Source organism: Cavia porcellus, unplaced genomic scaffold, assembly GCF_034190915.1.
Source record: "Cavia porcellus strain 051 isolate PalLab524CR breed Dunkin Hartley unplaced genomic scaffold, mCavPor4.1 scaffold_3, whole genome shotgun sequence".
Lineage (NCBI taxonomy): Eukaryota > Metazoa > Chordata > Mammalia > Rodentia > Caviidae > Cavia > Cavia porcellus.
This window is the reverse complement of record NW_026947486.1, coordinates 55,894,057-55,921,258: the sequence shown is the minus strand read 5'-3', so window position 1 is coordinate 55,921,258 and position 27,202 is coordinate 55,894,057. Positions and strand designations below refer to the sequence as shown.

General features: G+C 34.3%; 1 protein-coding gene across 5 annotated transcripts in view; it reads right to left on the bottom strand.

Moving 5' to 3' along the window:
- Positions 1 to 27,202, bottom strand: part of Diaph2 (diaphanous related formin 2) — an 875,814-nt gene that overhangs the window by 107,122 nt on the left and 741,490 nt on the right. Inside the window, exon 27 of one of the 5 annotated variants that reach the window (XM_063245546.1) lies at positions 1 to 27,202. This exon is cut by the window's left edge and continues 68,681 nt beyond it; it is cut by the window's right edge and continues 42,013 nt beyond it. The exons of the other annotated variants lie outside the window; for them this stretch is intronic. The gene's annotated coding sequence lies outside the window, so the exon portion shown is untranslated. 5 annotated transcript variants of the gene reach the window in all.

Sequence of the window (27,202 nt, the reverse complement as noted above, 5' to 3'; positions counted from 1 at the left end):
GACTAGCTCTTTAAAAAGAAAAGCTAAGTAAGCAAGCATAGGGCCATTGGGGGAGAATTCACTTAAATTTTGATAAAAGAATTGATGACATATTTTATTTCCAGTGTTGGACTTGGAGAAGGAGCATAGTAGAAGAGTGTTTACTAAAGTACTTTAAGACAGTAGACGGCAACATTTTTATGTTAGCCATTTTCTTTATTATGGGGTGGAAAACAGAAAGAGTAAAAAGCAAAGGAAAGGAAGAAATGGAGTGAATTCAAGAAGATAAGACCAATTTGTCATTTCAAAGTGACATGACACATGTGTAGAAGTGACAAAGCAGAATTTAAGAACCTATGTTCCAGTAGTCCCAGAATGTACTTGCAAAGGACTGCAATTTACATATATCATCAGAAGACAAATGAAAGTCATTTAAATCAGCTTGGAAATTATTTAATACTTCATCACTATTCTACCAAAAAAAATATATCATCACATGGTCAATTTACTTGCAGACATTGTTACCCTCGTCTAGAATATGTATAAGAAGTGACAGTTCAGTTTTCACAAGGGTCTGAAATGCACTAATGGATAGAAAAGTACTATGCAAAAAAGGAGAGAGCTTTTTTATAATTAAAACTAAGTCTCTTCTTAGGACATATAAAATTTCAAATATCAGTTTGGCCCTTCTGACGTAAGGTAAGAACAATGCTTCAGACTTGAATTTCTTTCTGCTGAGTATAACTGAAAGTCTAATAAAATCTCAGAAACTGAACTGGACCCTTATAAAAGTTCCTTTTTGAAGAGTTCAGTGTACTGACAAGCCAGTCTTGCTCTTGTTGACAGTTTCAAAGGCGTCCCCTTCAAGCTGAGCTGAAGTCACAACAGTTTAGAATTGTATAGGAAACAATTAACTATTTAGGCATTGGGGGTTTCACAAATAATAAGGGTCTCAAAAAGACCAACCTGTAAATCAGGTTGAGCTATGGGATCTATGAGCATCAAGTAGCCAGTGATTTACTAAGAAATACTGTACAGAGACATATTTTTTAATCAGGAATTTTTATCAAACCTTTGTTTACACAGATGTAGTGACAGCAGATAAAATAAATATTCTATAGAAACACACTGAAATATGATCATAACATACAGCTGCCCCACATCGCACACCTGTAAACGTGGAGCAAAGTGGATGCCTTGAATACAGTGGAGATCGCCTGAAGTAGTCTCCATGGACAACTACCCAGACTGTTTTCAACCAATTTGTGGGAGAACAAGGGGATTTGCAAAGACCTACTGCTATGCTACTCACATTAATGTGGAATTTTACCTCAGCAACATAGTAGAGACAAAAGAAAAATACTTGATTTGTAGCTGTGATTAAAGGTATGTTATACTTCCAACAATAACAACAAATCAACACTTAAATATTCATTAATATATAATAACTGTGACCTTAGCTCTCCTTTTAGGTGCATTATAAACAAAATACAGCATTTGGTTTATAAAATGATCCTTTATATACATATAGTTACTGCCCAAGAAATAAACAAGAAGGCATTTTTACAGAAGACGCAGCCACATTCATCCCAGAATATAACTGAGGAGTCAACAGAAATAGTATTTCTCAATATGTTTATATTATTTTGATCAAGAAGAGAATACTTGCCATTGCCTTAGATTCATCTTTTGATATCTCTAAGTTTTCAGATCCAGGCCAACTCTGGCCCCCTCTTCATTTATAGACTGATACCTGACTATCCATCCTCTAGATACTAACCTTTGGCCTCCCAGATTAATAACACAATCCTATCCACGAGTATGTATCCTACTCTACAAAATAATCCTCAGAGAACTTATCTAGGGGCTCAACTGAAAGACACTGGAATTCTTGCTGTTGTTATTTTGGATTTTTCTTTTTCTTTTTTTATGTTTTTATTACATGTTTGCAGTACATAATGATTACATTCCTTGTGAGGAGTTAGTACACACACACAATACATCTTAATTCTTTTTACATTTCTTTTCTCTTTCCTCCTTCTCCCCTCCCCTGATCTTTTGGCCCCCTTTTATTCTGCAAAAGAGGTATGTCCCTATTCCCTTACATTAACATTGCATTTTATTTAATATTTAATGCTTGGCATAATAGAAAGCATAAGATATTAAAGATTATGTGTTTGATTTATATCACATAACATTATGGTCTCAAAGTACATTCTTTTGGCTACAAATGATTCAGATTCATCTCTTGATTTAGCAGAGTAGTAGTCTACTATACATACATACATACTATATTTTCTTTATATATTCATCTGCTGATCTCTTCTAACATTTTGCTGTTATTATGCTGTTATAAAAATGGATATGAATGTAGCACTATAACACTGTATGATACCTTTAACTTTTTCAATATACCTAGAGGGGAACATCTAGGTCAAGTGAGATACATATTTTTAGTTTTTTGAGAAATCTCCATAGTAATTTCCATAATGATTATACTAGTTTACATTCTCACCAACAACACAGAAGGGTACCTTTTCCCCCAAGGTCTCACCAACATGTTATTATGTAATTTCCTTATAATGGCCAATATTTCTAGAGTAAGATGGTTGTTTTAATTTTTCATGTATTTATTGGCCATTTGTACTTCTTTCAAGAAGTGTCTAATCATTTCAGTTGCCCAGTTTTGATTGGGCTTTTATTTGGAGGGTCTATCAAAGATGAGTTATCTGAATGGTCCTGAAGTTGTTTGCATCATTTATCACTATCAATTGATGCACATTCCTGTATTGGTCCCAGTATCATGATGTTCTTATAACTGGAACATTGTGATAAAACTTGAAATATGGAACTGTGATGCCTCCTATTTTGTTCTTGTTTCCCAGGATTGCTTCTGATCTTCTGGGTCTCTTCTAGTTCCATATGAATTTTAGAATTTTGTCCTCTAGTTTTGTGAGACATGTTATTAGAACTTTCACTGGGATTGCATTATACCTATCTTATCAGTTTTGGAATTATGACCACTTTGACAATATTGCCTCTGCCTATGCAAGAACAGGGGGTATCTCCATTTTTCTGTTGTCTTCTTCAATGTATGTTTTCAAAGTATTGAAGTTTTCATTGTACAGACCTTTTACTTCCTTCATTAGGCTAATTTTCAAATATTTAATTTTTCTTGATGCTATTGTGAATAGTACTGTTTTCCCAAATTTTTTTCTTCATGAACTCATTGTAGGTATGCAGAAACAATGCTGATTTTTGTTTGTTGATTTTGTATCCTGTTATGCTAATAAAATTGATTATGAAGTAAAAAAGTCTTTTGGTGGACCTTTTAGGGTATTCTATATAAAGGAGTATGTCATCTGCAAATACTGATAATTTCACTTCTTCCTTTCATATATATATACTTTTAATTTCTTTCTTTTGCCTTATTGCTTAGCTACTGTCTTATGTTAATATTGATCAGGAGTAGCGATATGAATATCCTTGTCTTGTTCCCAATTTTTTTCCATAATTTTTTTTCCAGTTTTTTCTTTTCTTTCTTTTTTTTTTTTTTTTTAATCGGTACCGGGGATTGAACTCACTACCGCTTGCTTGCAAGGCAGGTGCTTATACCACTGAGCTAAATCCCCAGCTCCCTTGTTCCCAATTTTTGAGAGAAAGTTTCAAGTTTTTTTTTTTTTACCAATTTAATATGATATTGGCAAAAGATTTGTTATAAAAGTCTTTTATCAGATTGAGATAAAGTCTCCCTATACATATTTTTCTTCATGATTTTACAATGAATAGATGATAGATTTTGTTGGTGGCTTTTTCTGCATCTATAGAGATGATGGTGTGATTTTTGTCTTGCTTCTGTTTATGGGATGTATTTTATTTATTGATTCATATATCTTGAACCATCCTTGCATCCTTGAGATGAAGTTTACTTGGTCATGATGTATGATCTTTTTGATGATTTGTTGCACTCTGTTTGCCAATATTTTGTTGAGGATTTTTATGTCTATGTTCAGTAAAATGACGTTCTGTAGTTCTCCATTTTGACTGGATTCTTATCTGTTTTTAGAATCAGCATAATGCTAGTTTTGCTGACTTTGAGAGTATGCTTTCTCTTTCCATTTTATTAAAGAGTTTGCAGAGTATTGCCATTATATCTTCCCTGCAACTCTAGTATATGACGTTGGCTGGGGATAAACTTGTTTCTTGAACTCTCACAAGGTGATGGATCCTTAAGCCTGGTGAGCAGAAAGACAAGTTTGGCCAGAAAGACAAGTTTGACCCCACAAGAGCACTCTGGATGTGAGGGCTTACTCAGTGAGCTTTGACTCACAACCTACCCTGGGAATCATCCTCAAAGGACCTGGCCCAAGGGACTGAAAACCACATCAAAGGATGAGACACAAGGAGCCAACAGCTGCAAAATGGCCACAGTGACAATTTTCCTTCAGACCTGCTTTAATCTTCAATCTCAGATACACAATACAGATCATATTTTTCCTTCTCTAAACAGCGTTTCTTGGAGAACCCAGGAAGATGGCAGAACAGTAAGCAGCAGAGTAAACAGCCTCTCTGAGAGAAATAGTCCAGATGCTGGAATATAGAATTGTGAGGAAGACAAGGAGGATGTGGGTCCCTTCAACCCAGGAAGAACCTAAAGTGAGAACTGAAGCCCACAGAGAGAATTAAAAAACAAACAGAAAAACTTAAAACAAAACAAAACAAAACAAAACAAAAAAAACAGGGGAGTAGCTGAAGGTGTTTTCATCTGGAGCAGGAGCCACTGTGTGAGAAGAGCTGCTGAAACCTGGAGACATACACAGTCACAGTGAAGGTGGTAGTTGGGCAAACCAGGGGCCTCTGTGGGGGAGATATGGTGATAGAGGGGAGTAACAGACCAGAGAACTGCACTGGCTGATGGTGGTGAGAGTGGGGGACTCAGTCCTTCCATGGGTGTGGGTGATTGGATTGTGGCCATTTTGGAGTAGGGCAGGAAAAGCCTAGAGCCAGAACTGGAGCTGGTTTCATTCAGTCACTCCTAGCTCAGAGCAGACTGGTGGAAATTGCTTGAACTGGAGTCCCGCCCCTGTAAGCAGTTGAACAGACATTGCCCAGGTTTCCCTAAAGCTATCCTCGACCAGCTCCACCTACCCTAGGCATACTTTATGTGGTGAGGGCTCCCTGCTGTTAATGGCCCAGGAGAGAGACAGAAGACTGCCCCGCCCCTGCTTCCATTCCAGTAGCCAACAGTAGGCTGGGAAAGGCAGCAAACAACTCTACATCAGCATACTCAATGGTCACCATCAGATATCCCTAGCCAGCACGGGCCAGAAAAAGCAAACAGCCTCACGTCAGAGAAATTGTAGCCAATACAGGAAGTACTGGGGACCCTACTACCCACTTGTCCAGAAGAAATCAGGAACATGACAAGAGGAAGAAGCAAAAAGTAGTCTCTGGCCTCCAACCCAAGCAGTACTGGTCCAAGAGATGTAAATAGGGAAGAGATTGGGAGTCAAGCACACCCGAAGTTTCTGAAGCAACAGCAACTGAAATAAAGAAACAATGTCAAAAGGCTAGAAAAGAACTTAGAACAGAAATACTATCACAGGTAAAAGAACAAATGAGAAACCTAATGAAAGAATTGCTAAGCACTTCTAAAGAAGACACAGATGGAAGAATAGAGGAGTATAGAAAAATGAGGGAAACCTTCAATGAAGAATATAAAAAAGATTTCGAATATATGAAACAGATTCAAAGAGAACATCAGGAAATTAAAAACTCCATTGAAAGCTGGAAAAATGCCTTGACAGAAACTAAAGTTAGACTTTCAAAACTTGAAGATAGGTTTGCAATGTGTGATTGTGAAAGAAAAGACCTCTTAAAAATAACAAGGAACCAGGAAGTAACAATACAAAGTCTACAGGATGACAGGAAGTATAACTTAAAAATAAAAAATGTGAATGAAAAAGTAGGGGTAAACCCGAATGAAATGCAAAGGCTATTTACAGAAATAAAGAAAACTTCTCAAGCATAGGAAAGGGAATTGATATTCAGATAAGTGAGGCATACAGAACTCCAGCCAGCTACAACCAAAATAAATCTATCCCCAGACATATAATAATCAAGATCCCATAAATTCAACACAAGAACAGAATATTAAAAACTGTCAGAGAAAAGAAACAGATAAAGGAAAATCCATCAGAATCATGACAAATTTCTCAACACAAACCATCAAATGAAGAAAAGCTTAGAGTGAAGTATTCCAAGTCCTGAAAGAAAATAATCTCCAGCCCAGATTGATGTATCCTGTAAATTCCCTTTGAAAATTGATAGAGAAACAAGATACTTACATGACAAAGAACAACTGAAGAACTCATGACCATAAAACCAACCCTACCAAAAATACTGAAGGATATTCTAGATAGAGAGAAAAAAGATCATAGTATCAGGAACAGTGGCAGAGGGGACTTACTGAACAGAGAAGACAGTGGAATGCAGGGGAAGAGTAGGCAACCAACAGCAGAAAAATAGCATGGCAGAGATGAGGCAGAGAAGGTTGGCCATAATCACTAATATAGATGGCCTCCATTCACCAACAAAAACAAACACAGGAGAGGATCAGGAGATAGGGTCCATCATTATGCTTTATATAAGAAATACACTTAACCCAAAAGAGTTAGAAAGTCAGATGAGAAAACAATGCTCTATGTGACAGGGCACCAGAAAAAAGTGGGGGTGGCTTGCCCGTCAGGTGCAGATTGGTTAGAAAGCCATGACACTTTTATACAATGGAAATAAACCCAGCTATAAAGAAAGATAACTTTGAGGCTCTTGTAGGTAAATGGATACAACTTGAGATCATGCTCAGGGGTAAAAAGTTTCAGAGTCACTTAGGTGAATAACAGGTTGTGTCCCTAATATTAAAAACCAAGGAAGTTAGTGGGATCCAAAATGTACAATACAGCCTAAGAAAGTGAAAGAGGAGGAACTGTCTAAAAAGGGAAGGCAGTAGCCATTGTAAATTTATTAGCATGATTTGAAATCCATATTGTTTTCACCATTTCATTTAGTTTGGTTTTATTTTGTTTCAGTTTGTCTACTTGTAGTAGATTTGATGGCATGGAGAGTTACTCCAAAGATAGCAGGATGGTAACCATTTTTAAGCTCCTATTAGCTTGATTTGAACCCTGTACAGCTTTCATTGTTTTGTTTTGACTGATTTTATTCTATTGTTTTGTTTGATAGTATCAAGTCTGATGGTATAGGCAACTACTCTGAAGACAATAAGATGCACTATGATACCTATTGTGGTTTGACTATTACCTTCTTTTGAAGTCCTATAATGTCTCCATTGTTTAGTTTTTATTGGTTTTGTTCTTTACTGTTTTGTTCAATTTTATTATGCCTGATGATGTGGGCAATTCATTTGAAGATAACAAGATCAATAATGGTAGCCATTATTGATCTCCTTGTATTTTGTTTTTAAGTCATGTACCATCTTTTTGTTTTGATTGACTCTTTTTTATTTTGTCTCATTTGATTTTCATCTCTTTGAAATAAAAAAAATTAAAAAAATTTTAACATCTCTAATACAAACCTAATAATCATTGGCAAACTTTTAATTAATTAGTATCATTTCTCAGTCTCGCATAAACTAATGTATACCTTATATGATTTATATAATCTTTGAATATGTGGTAAAAATAAATATCTAATACTTCACTTTACCTGATATCATACAAGGATATACCAAGTATTCTGTACATGTTGCCTGTCAGTAGTACTGGGCACTACTGACCTACACTGCAGTTATTTTCTAAAAAGTTACCTTATATATGAATTAAAATGTTTGGCATCATATAACCTAGTCACAAAAGATTAGATAGTGGTTTTAGATAGTGGGAAGAAAACTTCCTATAGTCTGCCATGAGAGCTCTTTTCAGCAGGAATCCCTTCCTCTGAACCAAATCTTCCCTGAGTGAATTTAATGAAGCACATACAAAAAGGGATATAAATATTAAACAGCAGAAGAAGTTGAGGAAGAAGATGTAAAAATCTGACAGTAAACCATGAATAAGCAGACACCTTGATATAAAAAGAACCAAGAGTTCATTCATTGTCGAGAAACTGTAAAAAAATTAAGCCTTCTACATTGAAAATTATAGTACTTTGAAAAAGGAGATAGAAGACGACATCAGAAAAAAGAAAGATATCCCTTATTCTTGGGTAAGAAGAACCAATATAATGAAAATGGCCACAATTCCAAAATTATTATACAGATTTAATGTAGTCCCAATCAAAATTCTAACACTATGTCTCACAGAATTAGAGAAAACAATCCTAAAGTTAGAACCAGAAAAGACCTAGAATAGCAAAAGCAATTCTGGACAGCAAAGGCAAGGCAGGGGCATCACAAACTCTGACTTTAAATTATACTACAAAGAAACTATGATAAAAACCATATGGTACTGGCAAAAAAAAAAAAAACAAACAAACAGATCCAAGGATCAATGGAACAGAGTAGAAAATGCAGAAACAAATAAACACTTGATTTATCTTTGACAAAGGAGCCAAACACCTTCACTGGAAGAAAGATAGCCTCTTTAATAAAGGGTGCTGGAAAAACTGGCTGTCCATACACTGAAGATAAAGCCAGATTCACATCTTTCACCATGAACTAAACTACAATCAAAATGGATCAAATATTTAAGTATTAATAAGGAAACACTGAATCATCTGGAAAAGAGAATAGGTAGAATTCTTGAAGACACTGGAGTAGGCAAAGACTTTATGAACAAAACTTGAACTGCACAGGAACTGTTACAAAAAATCAACAGGTGGGATCATGTCTACTTAAAAAGCTTTTGCACAGCAAGAGAAATCACTAACAGAGTGAGGAAACAAGCCACAGTGTAGCAAAAATGTTGGCCAGTTGTTCCTCAAAGGACTACTATCTAGAACATATAAATAACTCAAGAAAACAGACCCCCCCCAAATTTAAAAACTCAATCCAAAAATGGGCTTCTGAAATGAAGACATTTCTACAGTAAATATATGCCAAAATGTTCAACATCACTGCTCTTTTGAGAGATGCAAATTAAAACAATGCAGAGATTCTGTGTCATTATAGAAAGACAGGTTATTATCAAGAAATTAGTCAATAACAAACAGTGGCAGGGCTGTGTGGAAAAAGTAACCTCCACTGTTGATGGGAGTGTAGACTGGTACAACCACTGTGGAAATGAGTGTGGAGATTCCTCAAAATCTAGGATTAGCAGTCCCATTTGACCTGGTATTCTCTTTCTGCGTATGTTCCTGAAAGAATTAAAAGCATCATGCCACAGCAATATATGCACACTCATGTAGTTTGTGATAGCTAAATATTAAAAGCAGCCCAAATGCCCATCAAGCAAAAAATGGATAAAGATATTTTTTATACAGTGGAATACTACTTACATAAAGAAAGATATGCTTGAGACATTTTTAGCTAAGTGAATGCAACTTGAGACCATACTCTTAAGTGAGATAAATCAGTCACACATGTGTAAATATTGCATTCTCTGATGTGAGAAAATGAAAGTATAAATAAGGACTAAAATGTATAACAGATATTAGGAAATGGGAAGAAAATGTTCAAATGAGAAATGAAACAAGGTGGAGGTGAGGAAAAAGAAAACAAAAAGAATAGAAGGAAAAACTAGAAATACTGCTTTTATAAATAAAGAGGTAAAGTGATGCCGAAGGAAGGAAAGGGAGTTTAGAAAAAAGAAGCAAGATATATCATGTACAGGTACAGATTCCCTATGATCAATATTGGCATTATGTATTTCTAAAATGCACTAATGAATCAAAATTAAAATGAACTTAACATATAGAAAAATAAAAATGGAATAGCTGAATTGCCATAATGGCAAAGCATTAGAGTAGAGAAGCCAGTAAAACACAACTGGAACCAAATACAACAGATACTTGCACTAAAAAAAATTATACGTGGGTTACCCCGTATCACCAGAGTTGCTTTCAGACTGGCAGAACCACTGTTGTGATTGGAACATTCTACTTTTGATGAGGAGGCTGGAAAACTACTGTGATGCCTTTTCCAAGATTCCTTAAGCCTATATAAACTAAAAAAACACATGTCTCTGTTCCTTTTAAATACAAAAAGTATTTCATAAAATATTAACAACAAATCAAAAGACAGGGTGCAAAGAGAACATGATAAGGAATGTGGGAAGACCTACAAAGCAGCTGAAGCAAGGGAGACAGAAAGAGGTGAGGAGATTAACATGAATGATTTTTTCAAAGCTTGAGAGAGAGGCATAAGGATGGTGTGGCAGAGTGTGTCTGTGGCGGCTTACACAGGCCAGAGATCGAAGTGCTGCTAACTCCATTCAACATCTACTTCTTATTTTCTGGGGGTTATTGCCATTTATCATAGTTTCTTCTTAAGTCCTGGCAAAATCCTAAAATTTTGCTCAAATTCTCACTCATAGCAATACCTTCAGGGGAAGTTATGCTCAGTTTAAATCTCTTCTTCAAACCACCTTTAGAGAAATCTGACTCACCCTTTCTTCCACTCAACAAATCCCACAATATCTTTATTTTCTTAAATGAAATCTGACTCACCCTTCCTTCCACTCAACAAATCCCACAATATCTTTATTTTCTTAAATGAATTCAGGTAAGCCAACATTTATTTGGGTACTGGTTTCCAGTCTAATACCTTAAAGGGAGCCAAGCTCTTCAGATTCATCACATAAACAGTAATTCAAGGTTGGATTTCTCTCTTCATTTTGAAGTTTTTAGATATGAAATATTACTACTTTTAAATTTTAACTTATAGAATTTAAGATTATATATGTATTATTTTCTGTCATTTTAAGAAAATACTACCCATCAAAAACTTTTTAATTCAGAGTTACAAGGAACCACTTACCCACAGAAGTAACAATTACTGTGAGAATTTTAAAAGAGCTATTTTCATTAAATGTATTACCTCATGTGAAGTTGGGAAACTAAAATATAATTATGCTTTTGTTCTTTTTTAAACATGTGACTAAGTCTAAGATGAAAAAGTAACTAATTCAAATTCTACAAATTTATTCTTACTGTCTATAAAGGTATAATTCTTTTACATTCTTTAGTATCTGAATTGTACCAGTAACCTTCCTGTGTAGCTTATGCCCCTTAAATTCAATGTTTTCTCCCACTTTTTTGGTTTTGAGAAGAGCTTGTTTTATATGGGCATTTTTGTTGCTGTTTCTGTGGTTTCAGTGTATGGAGTTAGTTGCAACTCACATTTTGGTACCTAACAGGGAATGAATTCCTAACTTATCAGATTGACATTCTCTAGGACTACTGATCACCATGGATATTACTATGCAAGGAAGGAATAATATAAAATAAAATACAGATCTTGGCTTAAATATACATCTGTCAACAGGATAAGAAAGATTTCAAGTTGTATATTAATATGTGATATAGGTGTGTCAGAGCCTTGCACATACTAAACATGTGCTCTACCATTAGCATTGCTTTGAAATACATTTTCATTGATTTTTTATCATCCTTTCCTTTCTTCCAATTCCAACATCACATTTCTATCATATTCATTAATATAATTAATAGTCTTGGGAATTTCTGTCATCCTATAGACCTTTGAGGGACATTTGGTTTTATATTAGGTCTTCAATTACCTGCAGAGAATGTTATCATTACCTGTGTACCATTCAAATAGATGCAGAAAAGTTTTTGATATAAGAACCATATAGAAAATAGGAATAGATGGTCTTTACCAATCTGATAAAAGCTATCTGTGACAAACCAACAGCCAGCATCATATTAAATGGTCAAAAACTGAAAGCTTTTACTCTAAAATCAGGAACAAGACAAGGCTGTCCACTGTCACCATTGCTATTCACTATAGTGCTGGAAACATTAGCCAGAATAATTAGACAAGAGAAAAAAATAAAAGTAATAAGGATAGGAAAGGAAGAAATTAAATTATTATTATTTGAAGATGACATAATACTCTACATAGAAGACCCCAAAACTGCATTGAAAGATTTCTAGATATAATAACCAAATTCAGGAATGTAGCTGGACACAAAGTCAACACACAAAATCAATAGCATTCTTCTACACAATGAACTCACTCAGAAACAAATAAGACAAACCTTCACAATAGCATCCAAAAACAATGAAATACTTAGGAATCAATCTAACCAAGGAAGTAAAAGATCTACACATTGAGAATTACAGTACTCTGAAAAAAGAAATCAAAGAGGATCTCAGAAAATGGAAAGAAATTCCTTCTTCATAGATAGGAAAAATAAACATTGAGAAGATGGCCATTCTCTCAAAATTGTTATACAGATTTAATGCAATTCTAATCAAAATACCATCAGCATACTCCAAAGATCTACAGAAATCATTCCTAAAATTCATCTGGAACCAGAAGAAGCCTAGAATAGCAAAGGCAATTCTGAGCAACAAAGGCAAGGCAGGAGGCATCACAACCCCTGACTTGAAATTATACTACAAAGCAACTGTGATAAAATCAGCATGGTATGGGAATAAAAACAGACATGAGGAAAACTTCTCATTTACGTAATAACTTGTTAATATCAAAGACATGGTGAAATAGTAAATTCAAACTATTATTGTTCTCCTATAAAAACACAAATTTAACAATATATAGGCCAAAATACATTTATTAGAGGAGCAAAATTTAGATGAGGTTACTGTACTCCAGATGAGCACAAAATCAACTGCATCGAAATGAGTAAGAAGGACAATTTTACTTTACTTGTATCAACCTCTCCCCCAAGTCAGTATACTGAGCACTAAAAAATATCATCTTGGTCCTTAGTTTCTTTCTTTTAGATAAGACAACATTAGAGCACACCCCCAGGATACAAGCATGAGTGTTATTTTTCTGTTTTGTCAGTGGAACACTAAGAAACAATCATAACTTGAATGCCTGATAGGCACTTAGGAACAAGGGGATAGGGAGATAGAAATCTGATATGTACAAATGGTTAAGAAAGACTGAGGGAAGGCACAGAACCGGAGAATTATCTTACATGCTGGAGGGAGAATAGTGAAACATAACTCCAACAATCAGACCTCTCAGCTTACTGCTACCTAAGTGTTTGGTTCTGTCTCACTTTAGATGGAGTACTGAGCTGGGTGTCGTGGCACATGCCTGTAATCCCAGAATTCAGGAGGCTGAGGCAGGAGGATCGTTGCAAGTTTAATACCAGCCTGGGTAACAAAGTGAGCTCAAGGCCAGCCTGAACTGCATAGTGAGACCCTGTCTCAAAAAATACAAAAAAAGAAACTAATAAAATTAGATGGAGGTGAGGCCAAATAAAAACAAAAGGAAAAAGGATATGGTGGCTTGGTGTAACCAGTATGGTTATACAAAATTTAGAGAGGGCAGAGAACTTAAGGATTCTCCACAGGGAAGGAAGAAGAGGAAAGCAGCTTGTTTTCAACATCCTGGTCCTTGGTATAGCAATCAGGCCAGAGGCAGCAAAAGACTACAGGGTCATTAAAAAAAATGAAACAATTAAATCTACTAGTTAGGGGTCTGAAAAAGTCCAGAAAAGACACATCAATAGAAGAGTTTGAGGGGTTCTCAGAAACTATAGCTAGGCCAGTGAGTTAAGCACTTTCTCTGTCGTGGCCAGTGCATAAGCACTGAGAAAAGTATCTGCTTTCTCAAGTATAAAGATACCAATTCAAAGCTATAAGGATCAGGAAGACTCAGGAAATATGACATACTCCAAGAAACAAAATAAATCTCTAGTAGCCCACTATAAAGAAATGGTGATCTACAAATTGTCTAGCAAAAAGCTCAGTGAATTTTATGAGAACACATTTGTACAACTAAATAGCAACACAAACAAAATGAGAACATCAATAAAGAGACAGAAACTATGAAAAGAACCAGATATAAATTCTGAAGTGCAAAATACAATTAATGAGCTTAAAATTTCACCAGAAGGTTTTAAGAGCAGATTTGATCAGACAAAGAAAAACTCAGTTAGCTTAAGTTATTTAAATGATTGTGTGATTCATTTCATTTAAATGAAAAGTTATTTAAATGATTCATTCAGAGGAATAAAAAGAAAAGAATGAAAAAGTGTGAAGAAAGGGCAAGGAGTTTACTGGATGTCATTAAAAAGACTAATATCCTCATTGTGGGAATTTGAAAGGGTAAAGAGTAAGGATAAAAAGGTTTTTGAAGGAAATAATGGAGGAAAATCTCCCAAATTGGAGTAAGGAAATGAACAACTAGATTCATAAAGCCTAAAATATTCCAAATGAGAGAAACACAAAGAAGTCTACCCTGAAACACATTATAATAAAATTATCAAAAGTCAATTTTTAAGGCAGCAAGAGTAATGTGATTCATCATGTGCAAAGGAGCCCTCATATGATCATCAGTGCATTTCTTAGCAGAAACTTTTCAGCATAGAAGACATTGACACATTAATATTTAAAGTGCTAAAAGAAAAATAAACAGTAAAAAAGAATAACATACTTGACAAAGCTGTCCTTCAAACTTGGTCGAAACAGACTTTTCTAGACAAACAAAAGCTAATGGAGTTCCATATAATTTGAAGTGATGCTAACAGCAAGTGATGATAAATAGCAACATGAAAGTATAGGAAAGTATAAAGCATACAGTAAAAGTAACTACAAAGGCAAACAGAGAATACTGTACTATTACAGGGACAGTTTATAAATCACTTTTAATTCTACTATAAAGTTACAAGGCAAAATTATTATGAATAAATACATGGTCTTAATGGATACATAATTTTAAAATGTGTAAACTGTAATTCCCTGTATAAAGAGGGAAGTAAAAGTGTAGAATTCCTATATGTGGTTGAAACTATATCAGCTAAACATAAAATGCTAGATAAGCACTCTACCACTGACCTAAATTCTATATCTAAAAATATCATACATCATGAACAACTAGAATTTGTGACTGAGATAAGTTAGAATAAATAGATAGTTCAACATATACAAATCAATTAATATGGGATACAACATTAATAGAATAAAGAAGAACAAAAAAATCACATACCCATGTGTATTGACACAGAGAAAGCCTTTAACAAAAATTTAATAGAATTTCATGCCAAAAATTTTTAACAAAATAGGTACAAATGGAATTCACCTCAATACAACAAAGAAAAGTTTTGAAAAGCTCACTGCTAGCATTGTCAATGGTGAAAAATTAAAGGTATTTCTTCTCATATTAGGAATCAGAAAAAGATGTCCACTCTCACTACTATTCATCAGAGTACTGAAAGTCCTAACTAGAACAATTAGACTAGAAAAATAAAAAGAAAATAGTAAAATTATTTACTAGTAGTTATATCATTTCATGTAAAAAAAACCTATGAACTCTACACATACACATATATATCTGCTAGAATTAGCAAAAATGTTTAGTGAAGTATGATATAATGTCAACAAATATGAAATGTATTTCTATATAGTAACAAAAAATTACCCATAAATATTTGAAAACAATGCATTAAAATATGAAAAATAATAAAATAATAGGGTGACTGTAGATAATAAGAACATATTATTTTTAAAAAGCTTTGAGAAAGGAATTTGAATATTTCTAATCATAGAGAAATAATGTTTGAGTAAATAGGTTTATCATAATTTGAATATTAAATTATGTATAGGTGACCATTGACTATTTTATCAGCTTCATTGGATTAAGAAGTGCCTAACAGATTGTTAAAGCACACTCCAGGGTGTGTCTTGGTAGATCATGGAAGCATATCCTTGGGTATAATACACGGCCCTTTGTTTATTTCTTTCTGGTGTTGCTCTTCAGCTCTGTTTCCTAGCCACCATGAACCAAAGAGCTTTATTCTGCAGTATGCATGGACTAAATCCCTTTAAAACATAAATCAAATTAGACTTATTCTCTTTTAAATTATGAGTACCAGTACTATGTCCAGAAATAGGAAAGTGACTAATGTACATGTATTGAAACACCACATGGTATCCCCCAAAATACGTACAATTTTCTGTGTCTGTCAAATAATTGAATGCAATACTTAGGAATAAACTTAACCAAGCAACTAAAAAATCTATATACTAAAAACTACAAAACACTGCCGATTAAAAACTTAAAAATATACAAACAAATGTTTAAAATTTCATGTTCATAGATTAGAAGATTTAATATTGTTAAAATGTGTGTGACATTCATCTCAATCTATACATGCAATACAATTCTTTTAAAAATACAAATGGCATTTTCACAGAATCCTAAAATTCAGATGAAACTACAAAAGACCCTAAGTAGCCAAACCAATACTGACAAGGAAAAACAAAGCTAGATTCATCATGTAGCTTAATTTCAAAATATATTATAAAACTACAGTTATTAAAATAGTATTACCCTGGAATAAAAATAGTTATGTAAACCAAGAGAAAAGAATAGAGCCAAGATATATACTTACCCACATACCTAAATAATCCTTTAACACATAAAGATAAGAAAACTGGATATGTATGGAGAAAAGCATCTTAGCATAGATGTAGGTACTGAATTCTTAGAAACTATAACAAAAGATTAAGCACCAAAAGCAAAAATCAATACACGTGGCAAATAAAGGCAACCTATGGAATAGGAGAAAATGTTGGCAAAGCATGCATACAATAAGGTTTTAACATTCAAAATATATAAGGAACACAAACAACTCAATAGCAAATATACAACTTAGTTAGAAAATGGGTCAAGTTCTCAACTAAACATTTTTCTGAAAAAGACACACAAATGGCCAAAATATGTGAAAATCTGCTAAACAATACCCCTTTTTAGTTTTATTTTCTGTGTGGTAATGGTACAATATCATTCCATTACAAGTAAGTATCCAGCTTTCCCAGCAACATTTGTTTGATGAGACTATTCTTTCCCCATTGTGGGTTAATTCAAAATCACAATGAGATATTAACTCACATTTGTTAGATGGCTATTAACAAAAAATTCAAGAGACAACAAGTATTGCTGAGGATGTTGGGAAACTGGAGCCCTTGCACACTGTTGATGAGAATGTAAAATTGTATGGTCATTATAGGAAACAATAAGAGGTTCCTGAAAATATTAATGCTAGAGCTATTATATGATTTATCAATGTCATTACTTGGTATGCATGTCAAATAAGTGTGAATATTAGCTATCTGTATTCCTATATTTCTTGCAGCATTATTCATAATATAGCAAATACAGAAACAACCTTAATGTCCACCAATGGATGAATGGATAAAAAAATATGGTATGTATGTATAATGGAATACTAAAGCAGCTTTGTAAAAATAAAGGGATTCTGCCATGCATGGCAACATAGATGAACATTAAGGGCATTTTGCTATATGAAATAAGGTAGGCACAAAAGGACAAATAGCACATAATTCCACTTACATGAGGCACCTGAAATAGTCGTACTCATAGAAACAACAGAATGGTAGTTCCTGGGGATTGGGTCAGGAAGAAATGGGAAAGTGTCTTTCAATTGGTATAAAGTTTCACTTACATAAAATAAGCAAGTTGTGAATATCTACTGTACAGCCATAATACCTATAGTTACCATTATTGCACACTTAAAATTCTGTTCAGAGTACAAGATAGATCTCATATTCTGTCTTCTTACTATAATAAAAATAGGTATAACATTTTTTAAAAGGAAAAAAATTAAGTAAGAGTTTGCTATTTCCAAAAGGTTATAAAGTGAGTATATGCTTGCACTGGTTGAGTAGGAACACATTTAACATATGAGTAGTATAGGAATATATCAAGTGTAGGAAATCAAGTCTGGGGAATGATTTCCAGGCAATGCTTAGAATGGCTATTGGTGACATACTAGAAAATGGCTAGGAAATGCTCCCAAGTATAATTTTACACACTGGCAACAATTTCTATAAATTATGTAACAAGCTCTAGGTTGGATTTAGTTTTCATATTTTATAGCTCCAAAATAAAAAAATCCAAAAATTACTGATGCAAAGAATGTCTATTAGAACCAAATGTTAGACTCTCTTGGTTTAGAGTAACCTTAAAGGAAAATTTTAGACAAGTGAAACTATTGGTGCACTGTAAGTTTCATAACTGGCTCTAAAAAGGTACTTTTGTTTAGTCAAAGTTACTCATTTCCTTACATTAAGCAGCATATAACATTGCAGCTAAATTAGTACTTTGAAAGACATTGCCATTTCCATCAACATTTTTTGTCTTAAATTACTCAGGAGAATTTGGGTATTTCTTCTCTTTTAGAAAAGAAGAACAAATTAATGCAGTTCATTTTCTAAAAGAAATACTGACCTTTATTCAAAGCATTCTGAAAGCTTTCTTTTTTTCTCTCTCTTTGTATCCACAGAGGAAGGGAGGGAGAAGGAAGTGTTATAAAGACCTTTTTGTATAAGTGTTTTTTGCGCCTTCAATTATCTCATGGCAGGTGCAATGACCAGTTTGTGCTCTCTTGAGGACAAAAGTAGCAATTTGTACTTACAAATACATAACCATATCAGTAAAAATGAGGCCATGCTGAAAATTTGCCCCAAGATATTTAAAGGACACTGGGTTTTGACTCAAATTTACACATAAGTCAATGCTAAATGACAAATTTCAAGCTTCACAGGTTCAGACATTGATCAGGGAATTGGAGTTTCAAGCCACAAAGCTGAAAGCTTTTGGACCAAGGAATATTCAACAAAAGCTGTGTAAAAATGCATCTGTAAAACGTGTTCACTTCAAAGCACAAAGAAAAATTCTGATTTCATCTACTTTTTTTTTTTTTTTTACTTCCTTGGAAAATGAGAATGCTATCACACTCAAAAGTTTGTGAGTACATTTTCAAAATGGACTTTCAGTCCAATTTAATAGTTATAAAATAATACAATTAATTTGTATAGCACTTAGTTTACTAAAGGCTTATATATACATATTTCTTATCACTTTAAGACTGATCATCTTTGTTTTCAATTCAAGACTGATAAAAGGCAAATATTATTCTCATCTTAAAGAAGAGGGCAGGCTGAGGGTACGGTGTTTTTCCAAGGTAATAGAGCTAGGATGCACTGAAATTAGATATTTAATACTTAAAAATCAAGTGATCTTTTCTTTATTTCAGGCTATAAAGACAAAGGCTCTTCAAGCTTAGACGTAGTATTTGCAGAATTACCTTTGGGTGTAAGACAACTGGTACTGCTACTCACACTGTGAATTGTCTTTGATATTTACAGAATCATGTTGACATCCACACATTTTCCTGTCTTGCTCATCAAATTCTGTACTTTAATGCTCTTTAATTAACTATTCTATAATTAATGTGAATATCTTATTGTATTATATACAGTAGATATTAATAAGGGTATTCTATTCTATGCCATTAAGCATGTGCTGCTATTTCAATCTAAGAAAACTTTATTTCCCTACTGGATATGATACAGTGATAGACATGAATTTTTTTAATCTTATATAGTCTTTGAGGCATGAAAAAGTACAAATTGATACAAAATTGAATTTGAACCTAACATTTACTTTACTGGGAAGTAATATAAATAACCTAGAGTAAAGAATTTGTTTCTAGGTATTAAAAGAAAAATAATATCAATAATATTGATTGCATTGATATTATAATCACCAGCTATTATGCTATTTCATATTCATTATCTTATTTAATCTTCCAAGCAACTCTATTAAGTAAAATATTTATATGCATTTTATGGGATGAGGAAATGGAGGTTTAGGGTAAGTAGGTAATTTGTCTATGTCTACACAACTAGTAATGCTGAAAAATGAATCAGAATTTAGTTCATGTTATTAAATATTTCTCTTTAACCATTATACTCTGGTATTCAAAGTTCAGCAGTGTACAGAAGAATGACTTGAGGCATTTTTTAAAAGTATAATTTAGTATACCTTGAGTCTAAGAATCTGAATTTTAACCAGTTCTCCAGATAAATTCTCATGCTGATTGTTTGATTTGATTTGAAAAATACTGTCATACATTATACTAATGTAGTTAACACTTTTCTTCACATTACTTTAATGAGTCTTTTTAAAGCAACTCATGTATGAAAGAGGCTCGCTGTCCTCTCTCTCTCTCTCTGTCTCTGTCTCTGTCTCTCTGAAACTCCTAAACATCACTGTCTGACTGTAGCTGAAAAACTTACCAGGACAAGAGAAATTGTAACATCATGTGATATGAGGATATATATATATATATATATATATGGTTTAACTTAATTCAATATAGCCAAACAGGCTTACCTCTGTAGGTATAAATAGAGGCAGCCAGAGAGGTTACAAAAGGACAGAAGGGCAAAATGAAGGTAGAAGGAAGAGGGTTAGGAGAAAGAGAGCCAAAGCTAAGGGACTGAGCTATTTTTGAATAACAGTAAGTACATTTCTCTCAAAAACCAGACAGGGTCTGATTAAAATTTGTGTTTTGACAGCCATGTCTATTATTTGGTTTTGTTTAGGTCCTTAAATGGAATGACAGGGCACACAATCAAATTGGCAGTTGTGATTAAGAGGTCAGGCAGTGAATTCAGTACTTTAAAAAAAAAATCTTTCTTTCTCTCACTTCAACTGGCACTTTAGTCTCCTAATTTATTCATATCGGCAGGAAGCAATGGCTGAAAACCACTCTCTACTCACAAATCTAAGGATAGGCTTCATTATTACCTATTGCTTCAAGTAAATAAATTCAATGATGTTTAGATAATCCAGGCATATTCATAGCTTTTCAGTCTCAATTATTGTTTTCTTTTTTCCTTCTAAACTATTTAATCTAGTATGAAAAGCTTAAAAAATTAAAAGGCTTTTTAGAAAAGGAATCACTTTTGTTCCTGTACAAAAGAACAACAAAAAATGTACTCCTAAGGACAGAATCCGTTAAAAATCAGATTATTTCCACAACACTCCCCTATTATTTACCTGTCAGTAAAATATGCCCTCTCATTGTCTCCATATGAATGCCTATTTTTATCTGACTGGAGCTACATTGGTCATTTTTGTATTTATTACTAAGTTCTTTAGGCTTCCACCCCATTGTACTACTTCTACCCTAGAGCATGTTTTTCTGTTCTTAAAAACTGGGCCACATGCCTCTAAGGAGAAAGTAGTGCATCATTTCATTCTCACCTTTTCTTCTTTTTTGGCATCTCTGAGGCATACTATGCCCAGAAGTGCTTCTGTTCAAGCTGGACCATCAAATCAATTATCACAGCAGTCTGCTTTCCAAATATGAATGGCAATGAATGACAACAGGCAAGGCAAACTTTCAGCTTTGATTTGTCATTGGTAATTTACATCTTTTATTTATTTGGGGGGGGGGAGTTCCCTTAACCTTCTCCTTTTTTTATCTCACTCAGTTTCTCCCAGTCTGTCTCACAGATGTTTGAGAGGGTCCAGCCATTTGGCCAACTTCTCCTCACAGCTGTCTGTAGCTGCATTGTGTCAAGTTTTCAAATAAAAGTTTAGCCTTTGTGAATCAAAGTCACAAGAGAACAATGGTAGTGGGAGCCCTTATTATTATAAATCTCTTCTAGCTAACCTGTTAGCCTGATTATTGCTACAGCTGAAGAAGCCCAACCGTGTTGCATCCTTACTCATTTGTGCTGTTTAAAATTTCAGCCTGCTTCAGTACTTGAAGCTTCAGTTGTTTTGTGCTTAATGTTGCTCATTTCATATCAAGTTCTTGGTTATGGGAAATACTTTAATTTTTAAAATGTTATTATATTCTAGCTGTTTAAAAAGATTGAGAATGCTATAAAAAGAGAAACTGGTTTAAAGAAACTATAACTAGCTCTCATAATGTTGTATGTTGTCATCAATCCATCACTTTTGTGAGAATGTCTGCAACCTCTACTGTACTATAATGCTTTACATTTCTTTTTCAAGCTGGCAGCAATTCTTTTCATTGAACAATGATGGTATATTTTACCAATTGTATTTATAAATATTGCTTTTAAATGGGTTCAAAGAAACAATATCACTTGAAAATAGCAGACAAGAGAAGAAATTATACCAACTGCTGTTAACTAGAAATTCTGTGCCATAGTCTTAGCATAGGGATTGTTTTGATTTCATCAAATAATGAAGAGCTGTGTATGACCGTGACTAGAACCAGTTTAATTGGTGAAATAAGTTGTTGATTATCATAATTACTCTACCATTTTTGGAAATACTCCTCACAATGTACTTTACAACATATAATGTTGTTCATATGTGTGAAATGGGAAATGGGTTAAAAGTACAGAGAAGAGAGACAAAACAATATGAATTAAACTTTTTATTCTCTAGAAAGAATATAATTTGAAGGCATAATGACAAAGACTGTCTTTTGACCAATCCTTGTCAGTATCTGGTGACCTCCTATTTTGACTAGGCCTGACCTTGGGCTCTGTCCATGGTCCCTTTAGTATAGTTGAGCAAGAATTATGCTTGGTTAATTTAATGAAAATCTCCTGCCTTGAAAACTGATCAAACTCCTTATCATCCATCCTGGATGTTTTATGATCCTGGACTATTTTCAGTAAGAATCCTGTCTAGTCATTTTAGCAAGAAATTCCCTTCCTTGATGTTTTCTCTTAATTTTCCATCAACTGATCTATATCATGCTTCTTGGGTATAAGTCTCCACTTTGTACTTGTATTTGGAGTTTTCATTCTTGTTCTCCTACTACAAAACTTGACTGTAATAGTCCCCCTGAATGAATTCTGCCTTACCACCTTAAACAAAAGCCAGAATATTTTGAAACAAGATATACAGGTAATAGAACAAAATTATAATAAATGTACTATTGGCTAAGTGCTCAAAGATTATACAAAAAGTTTACAGTATATTACTGTGGAAAGCACTTTACTTCAACATGGGGTGTTTGACAATAACTTCATGAGGTAGAGGAAATCTGACCTATATGTTGGTAGAAATACAAATGAGTTTTCTATAGATAGAGTAGGAGAACTGTTATTCCCGAAGAGTAAACATTTAAAATGATTTTATTTTATTTTCATGTACAAAAATATTTTAGATCTCAAGTGTGCTTAGTACTATATTTAATAAATGGTTAACTGAAATGGGACAAAGAAAACTTGCATTAAAACAGAAAAAGTTCTCCTACTACAAAATTTGATTGTAATAGTCCCCCTGAATGAATTTTGCACTTAGCCAATAGTACATTTATTATAATTTTGTTCTGTTACCTATATATCTTGTTTAAAAATATTCTGGATTTTGTTTAAGGTGATAAGGCAGAATTCATTCAGGGGGACTATTACAATCAAGTTTTGTAGTAGGAGAACAAGAAGGATAACAAAGGAATGGTCTTTTGCTGCTCATTCTCGGGCTTAAGGGTATGGTATTCTAGGGTCAAAGGTGGCTCTTATGAGACTCATAATAGCTATAATAAATGTGATTACAGTTCAGGTTGATGAGAGTTCTTGTAAGATAGTTCCTGATCTCTTAAAAATTGTGAACTGTTCCAAAGAGATCTTAGCTGTTTTGTTATGTTTGATACTGTCATATATGAAGCTATGCTCAACTATTTCAAAGAAAGAGACATTATGGTAGTTACTGTTAATTATGGGTTGTCTTGTGGTAAAATGCTGTGTTAGTTGCCTTGTTCTGATCTGATCTGCTTTGTTATGTCCTCTTTTGTCTTAATCTCTTTAAAATAAACAAAACAAAACAAGCAAACAAACAAACAAAAACAAAGAGATCTTAGGGGTCTATTTCTATCCAGATTGGTAAAAATATCCTGGGCTGAGAGTAGACAATATCTATGATTATTCCAATCATATTCTACAATATCTAGAAATCTAGAAATTCTACAATATCTATGATTATTCCAATCCAGGATATCCCTTTGGGACTTTTCCTACGCAGTGTCATTATAGTATTAGTCTCCTAAGTCTGCTGCAACAAACTACCACCAGATGGGTAATTTACATAGTAATATATGTGCACCCATGTTTACAGCAGTACAATTTGTAATAGCTAAATCTTAAAAACAATACAAAGCCCATCAACCGGAGACTGCATAAAAAAGATGTGGTATTTTTATACAATGGACTACTAGCCAGCTATAAAGAAGGATAATCTTGAGGCCTTTATAGGTAAATGAAGGCAACTCAAGACCAAACTCATAAGTGAAATAAATCAAACTCACATTTGTAAATATCATAATGTTTCTCTGGTGTGAAAAAAAAAACCTGAAAAAGTAATAAGATCCGAAATGTACAATAGATACTGTAATAATGAAAGGGGAAAAAAAGAACAACTGGGATAGGGGAAAGGAAAAAAGGAAAAGATGAATATACATATATATGTGTATGTGTGCGTATATATACAAGCTAGATAGCTGTACTACTAACTTGTTAGTTCATCCAAAAGAACAGTTTGTGCTTTCATTGTTTGATCATTTTTTGTGCCTAAATCTTGTAATCTGAACAGCTACTTCTAAGATAATAATATGCAATATATTAACTAGTGTCAATTTCCTATTTTTTGAAATTCTGTAACTCTTTTCTGTTTTTCTTTTAAAAAAAATTTAAAAGATGGGTGAGTTATACACCACAAGCTGCTCTGAAGGTAGGAATTCAAAAATAAAGAACTGACAGGATTGGTTCTCTCTGGAAGACCTAAGGAAAAATTTGTTCCAATCGTCACTCCAGCTGTTGTTGGTTGCCATCAATCCTTGGATTCCTTAGTTTGCAACTTCATTACTCCAATCTATCTTTCCACAGTGGCATGCCATTCTTCCTAAGTGTATGTATGTCCCTTTATCTAATATGGTGTCTTAGTAACTTTTCTCATTGCTGAAACAAAATATCCAACACCAGAAGTTAAAGGAGAATAGGTTTATTTTGGCTCACAGTTTGTGGAGGTTTTAGTCTTTAACTGGTTTGTTCCAAGGCAGAGTGGTATGGCAGAGGGAAATTGTAGATAAGAAATAGTCCACAGCAGAGAGAAGGCAGCAAGCAACAAGTCCAACTACAGGTAACCAGCATTGTATCCAGGCTACCTGCCATTAGGGCAGATACTACTTGTACCATGAATCAATCATATAGTCTAGATCTAGCCTCCTCTGAAAAAGCCGTATTTATGATTACATGAAGCTTTGGGGAGACCTGTTAACACAAGCCATGACATATGGCCTTCTTATAAGGGTACTAGTCCTTAGATTTAAGGCACACCCTACCTTAATGCACAATGACCACATTTTAACTTGATAATATAGGCAAAAGCCTTATTTTGTATGATCCTATTGTGAAGACAGTTTAAAGTACTTTTGGATGATATCATTCAACTCACAACACGTTCATAGGTAATAAATAATTATTGTTTAACTACATGGGATTACACAATTCCATCCCAGTGATTTATTTCTTACAAGGTTTCCCATGGAAATAAGCAAGTTCATATGACATATACACCTAACGAATAACCCAACTTTGAACTAAAATGGAATGTCTAATTTCTAACCTAATTTAATACAGATCAGAGATGTCTTTAAAAATCTGTGTTCTGCTTCATGTAGCAGGTACAAGGTTGTATACTCAAAGTTACATTAGGCCCTGTGGGGAGATAAAAATGATACAAAAAATAGCTCTTACTTTCATATACTTTAAAGCATTGAGATTTCACAGCATAGAATGTTTATAACGAAAGAGACTATAAAGATCATCTATTCTAAAACACTCATTTTATAGATGAGGCCTTTAAGGCCCAGAGAGGTTAAATGATTTGTCTAGTGCTCACAAAGTTAATTGCGAGGAACATGCAAAGGAAAGAAGTGAAGGCTATAATTTTAAAGAAATTCAGCTAGTATTTAGCTTTCAATTATGCGGCGTACCCTGAATGTTGATGATGTGCTATAGTGATACTAGATAGATGCCCAGCAGTCACAAGTAATTCTGCTGGAGATTCCAAGGCTCTTCATCTTCTCCTGTGCCTTGACCTCTGAGGCTTCCCAGAAAGCAAAATGTCTCCCTGACCTTTGTTTCCTGGGGAATAGATTTAGTTTCAGTTATCTAGGAAAAGAATGTTTTAATAGTAGAAAGGCAAGACACGCAATCTTTGCTTTGCTATTCTGCCTGCTACAATTCTCTGATGCTCACATATTAACAGTGGAAAAATAGGTCCCATAGAGGTAGGGGCAGAGACCTATAGATCTCTCAATAAAGGAAAATTATGATATATAGTTCACTTTCTTGTTTCAAAAAGGAAATACACAGAAGTGACTAGATGTCTTTAGGTACCAAGTAATGTTATTTTATTTCAATTTTGAAGAAACTGATCAAAAGTAGAATGCGGAAAAAGCACAGGTATGAAGTATAACTGGGCCATCTGTGGACTGGGGTAGAGACAACAAAGGATACATCAGTGAGCAAACCCAGCCTTGGAACCAGTGCCATGCATGGACCACTGCTGGACTGGAACAACTAGACCCCAGCCTCTCCCCACAAGTCAGTGCCATTTGGAGACCAAGGGTAGAGAGAACAAAAGACATATCAGCAAGCACACCCAGTCTGGGAACCAGTGCCATGCATGGAACCCCACCATACTGGAACAGCCACACCCTAGCCTTTCCCGTGAATCAGCGCCATTCACAGACCTGGGGTAGAGAGAACAAAGGACACCTCAGAGGACACAGCCAGTCTGGGAACCATTGCCATGTGAGGACCCCTGTAGGACTGAACAGTCAGATCCCAGCTCCTTCAGGAACACCAGCTGGCAAATAAGAAGCATCATCCTACAGTATCTTTGTCTCCACCCCTCCTCCCCCAGCTATAAGGGATTGGCTTATCTGGAGAAACATAGGCTGTGATGATAGCTATCAAGGTGAAATGCAATTGAATGCCTGTGTTGCTTTGGTGTTTTACTAACATTGCAGGTATAGGGCCAGTGGTCTGATCATAGGTTCAGAGGATAGTGGTATACAGTATGATATCTAGGGAGGATCTCCTTCTGAGTGTTACAGCCACAGTTGATTCCCTATAGTCTTGTTTTATGAGTTGTATATTTTTTCCATTGTTTTGTTGGGCTGGGTTTTATTTTATTTTTTTGTTTATGTCAAATCCGATGGCTGGAGCAGGTATTTCAAAGACAGGAAGATATATTATGATAGATATTTTGGATTTATTATTGGCTTATTTTGAAGTCCTTTATTGC